Below are 4809 nucleotides of genomic sequence, written 5' to 3' on the forward strand. Positions count from 1 at the left end.
ATAAATAAATACATAAATATTAAGTAGATAAATACATAAATATTAATCAGATAAATAAATAAATAAGCAGATAAATAAATAAATAAATATTAAGCAGATAAATAAATAAATATTAAGCAGATAAATAAATAAATAAATATTAAGCAGATAAATACATAAATATTAATCAGATAAATAAATAAATAAGCAGATAAATAAATAAATAAATATTAAGCAGATAAATCAATAAATGTTAAGCAGATAAATAAATAAATATTAAGCAGATAAATACATAAATATTAAGCAGATAAATAAACAAATAAATAAGCAGATAAATAAATAAATAAATAAATAAATAAATATTAAGCAGATAAAAAAAATATTAATCAGATAAATAAATGAATAAATATGCAGATAAATAAATAAATAATAAGCAGATAAATAAATAAATAAATAAGCAGATTAATAAATATTAAGTCGATAAAAAAATATTTATTAAGCAGATAAATAAGCAGATAAATAAATAAGAAGATAAATAAATAAATATGCAGATAAATAAATAAATATGTAGATAAATAAATAAATATTAAGGAAAGATAAATAAATAAATATTAAGCAGATAAATAAGCAGATAAATAAATAAATATGCAGATAAATAAATAAATAAATATTAAGGAAAGATAAATAAATAAATATTAAGTAGATAAATAAGCAGATAAATAAATATTAAGCAGATAAATAAATAAATAAATATTAAGTAGATAAATAAGCAGATAAATAAATATTAAGCAGATAAATAAATAAATAAATATTAAGCAGATAAATAAGCAGATAAATAAATATTAAGCAGATAAATAAATAAATAAATATTAAGCAGATAAATAAGCAGATAAATAAATAAGAAGATAAATAATCAAATAAATAAGAAGATAAATGAATAAATAAATGAAAAAGCTGATAAATAAATAAATTAGCAGATAAATAAATAAATAGGCTAAAGTGGGTGCTCTCCTCATCTTGGGTTACTGTGTGAAGTTTTGCATGTTCTCTCTGTGTGCATTGTAAGTTACCGGTGAGTGTGAGTGCCTGTGTGGTGCCCGGTGATGGCTTCGGACCCACTGTGACCCTCGGTGCTGAACGGACTGTGATGTTTATGATGGAGGATCCGGTGCGCTCTCTCACACTGAGGCTGCGTATACGTGCGCGCGTCCTGCGCTACGCAGTTTGCGTAACTCCGCGCTCCCCCCCCTCCCCCCCCCCCCACACACACACACACACTCCCCCCTCCCCCCCCCTCCTCTCTCTCCAGTGCGCAGTTGCAGCATGTGAAGCGTGTGTGCGTGTGCGCGCTTTGCGCCTTAATCACCGCCGCTCTGCGCTCCGGATAGAGCTGGAACCGCGACGGGACGAAGCCAAAAGGTACCGAGCACCACCGCACCTGTCTCATTTACCCGTGTGTGTGTGTGAGTGTGTGTGTGTGAGTGTGTGTGTGTGTGTTGGGGTCGATCGGGTGTTTTTATATTCGGTGCTGATCGAATGGAAATGCATAATAGAGGTATTGTGTGTGTGTGTGCGCGCGCGCGCGCGTGTGTGTGGGGGTAAATCAGAAAATCAGATCACACACACACACGCGTGTATGCGTGTGTGTGTGTGTGTGTGTGTGTGTGTGTGTGTGTGTTAGGGCCTAATGTGCACAAATCTCCGCAGTCCGTCTCTCATTAACAATCAGACGCTTGCGCGCTCCCGCGAGTTCTCGCGCAATTCTTTGTTATAATAAGTATCGATATATTTGATTGATTATCGAATTAACCGATATCAGGAGTGTGTGTGTGTGTGTGTGTGTGTGTTCGGTGAATGTATGTGCATTGTGTATTGTGTGTGTGTGTGTGTGCGTGTGTGTATCGGCGAGCGCAGCGCCGCCACCCAGCAGCATCCCGCATCATCCTCGGCGTTGCCATGGCGACGGTGCGGGGAGCGACAGCGAGAGTGCGCGTGCACGCACCTAGCGACAACTTCACCGTAGAGATAGGCGCGTGCACGTATCGCACATGTAGAACGTCGATCTTACGAAAAGGTTCCAGAAAACAGAACGTTCCAGAAGGGTTCTGATGTGTTCTTATAAGAACCCTAAAAGATGTGTGGGTTCCATTTATGTAACATATGCCTAAGGAGCCTGGCTAGAACGTTCCAGGAAGCTTCATTCTCTATGTGCGTCCAGTGCTTACTACAAAAGAACCCTACAGAAGCAGCACTAGATGTTTCTCCTCATGTTCCTCCCAGGAACTCCCAGAGAACAACACGTTTCTTAAAGGTATCAACAGTGGTTCTAAAAAGGTTGTAGGAACATTAGCTGGAACGCTTTAGGAACCCGGCTGGAACATTAAGTCCAACCCAAACAGAACAGCATGTGATAGTTCTCACAACGTCACAGGAACGTTAGTTATGCTTATGGAACCTTATTGTGGAACGTTTCAGGAAGCTTACAGAAACAGGACTAGATGTTTCTCCTCATGTTTCTCTCAGGAACTCCCAGAGAACAACACAATTCTAACAGGTATCAACAGTGGTTCTTAAAAGGTTGTAGGAATGTTAGCTGGAACGCTTTAGGAACCTGGCTGAAACATTAAGTCCAACCCAAACAGAACAGCATGTGAAAGTTCTCACAACGTCACAGGAACGTTAGTTACCTTTATAGAAGCTTATTATGGAACTTTTCAGGAATGTTCTCTATAGAGAGACTCTGAGACCATTTCAGGAACACAGTGACAACCTGCAACATGTACAATCATAAAGAAACGTTATTAGAACCATCCTGGAACGTTGTTGCAATGTTGTGAAGATGTTCTCTGAACCAGAACTAAAATCTAACGTTAAAATATCTGCTCACAGAACGAGACCCAAACACCAACGTTCCCAGAACCTTTCTAAACCCAGTTCTAGTTAACTGGTTCACTTTCAACAGAACATCATGTGATAACATTCTCACAATGTCACATGGAACCTTATTATGGAACGATTCAGGAAGGTTTGTTCTCTATATGTGTCCTACAAAATAACCTTACAAAAGCAGGACTAGATGTTTCTTCTCATGCTCCTCCCAGGAACTCCCAGAGAACCTTTCTAAAAAGGTTGTAGGGATGTTAGCTGCCATGAATGGTCTGAAACCTTTTCAGAACGTTCCAGGATGGTTCTGGTGTGTTCTTATAAGAACCTTTAGTCCATTCATTTAACACATTGAAACGCTTTAGGAACCTGGCTGGAACGTTCCAGGATGGTTCTGATTAAGTCTCTTATAGATACCAAAACGGTCTAGAGACTCTCAGACCATTTCAGGAACACAATGACAACCAGCAACATGTACAATCATAAAGAAACGTTATTAGAACCATCCTGGGACGTTGTTGCATAACAGAACAGCATGTGATAAAGTTCTCACAACGTCACAGGAACGTTAGTTACGTTTATGGAACCTTATTATGAAACGTTTCAGGAAGCTTACAGCAGCAGGACTAGATGTTTCTCCTCTTGTTCCTCCCAGAGAACAACATGTTTCTAAAAAGGTTGTAGGAATGTTAGCTTCCATTAATGATCTGAGACATTTTCAGAACATTCCAGGAAGGTTTTGGTGTGTTCTTATAAGAACCTTTAGCAAACAGGACTAGATGGTTTTCATCGCAAGTCCATTCATTGAACACATTAGAACGCTTTAGGAACCTGGCTGGAACGTTCCAGGAGGGTTCTGATTAAGTCTCTTATACATTCCAAAACGTTCTAGAGACTCTCAGACCATTTCAGGAACACAATGACAACCAGCAACATGTACAATCATAAAGGAACGTTATTAGAACCATCCTGGAACGTTGTTGCGTAACAGAACAGCATGTGATAAAGTTCTCACAACGTCACATTAACGTTAGTTACGTTTATGGAACCTTATCATGAAACGTTTCAGGAAGGTTCGTTCTCTATGTGCGTCCAGTGCACTCTACGAAAGAACATTACAGCAGCAGGACTAGATGTTTCTTCTCATGTTCCTCCCAGAGAACAACACGTTTCTTAAAGGTTGTAGGAATGTTAGCTGCCATTAATGATCTGAGACATTTTCAGAACATTCCAGGATGGTTCTGGTGTGTTCCTATAAGAACCTTCAGCAAACAGGACTAGATGGTTCTCATCGCAAGTCCATTCACTGAACACATTAGAACGCTTTAGGAACCTGGCTGGAACGTTCCAGGAGGGTTCTGATTAAGTCTCTTATACATTCCAAAATGTTCTAGAGACTCTGAGACCATTTCAGGAACACAATGACAACCAGCAACATGTACAATCATAAAGGAACGTTATTAGAACCATCCTGGAACGTTGTTGCAATGTTGTGAAGAGGTTCTCTGAACCAAAATAGAAATCTAACGTTAAAATATCTGCTCACAGAACAAGACCCAAACACCAACGTTCCCAGAACCTTTCTAAACCCAGTTCTAGTTAACTGGTTCACTTCTAACAGAACATCATGTGATAAAGTTCTCACAATGTCACATGGAACCTTATTATGGAACGATTCAGGACAATTTGTTTTCTATGTACGTCCAATGCTTTCTACAAAAGAACCCTACAGAAGCAGGACTAGATGGTTCTCCTCATGTTCCTCCCAGAGAATAACACGTTTCTAACAGGTTTCAACAATGGTTCTAAAAGGCTGTAGGAACATTAGCTGCCACTAATGGTCTGAAACATTTTCAGAACGTCCCAGGATGGTTCTCAAAAGATCTTTTAAAAGAATCCTATGGAAATGGAACTAGATGGTTCTCCTCATGTTCCTGAACCCTCCAA

General features: G+C 38.5%; 1 protein-coding gene across 1 annotated transcript in view; it reads left to right on the forward strand.

Moving 5' to 3' along the window:
* The first annotated feature begins 1335 nt into the window (after positions 1–1335).
* The window catches only part of lrrc4bb (leucine rich repeat containing 4Bb), a 21851-nt gene continuing 18377 nt past the window's right edge, over positions 1336–4809 (forward strand). The window contains exon 1 of the mRNA XM_062992269.1: positions 1336–1398. The gene's annotated coding sequence lies outside the window, so the exon portion shown is untranslated. The remainder of the gene's footprint in view (positions 1399–4809) is intronic.

Source organism: Trichomycterus rosablanca, chromosome 3, assembly GCF_030014385.1.
Source record: "Trichomycterus rosablanca isolate fTriRos1 chromosome 3, fTriRos1.hap1, whole genome shotgun sequence".
Lineage (NCBI taxonomy): Eukaryota > Metazoa > Chordata > Actinopteri > Siluriformes > Trichomycteridae > Trichomycterus > Trichomycterus rosablanca.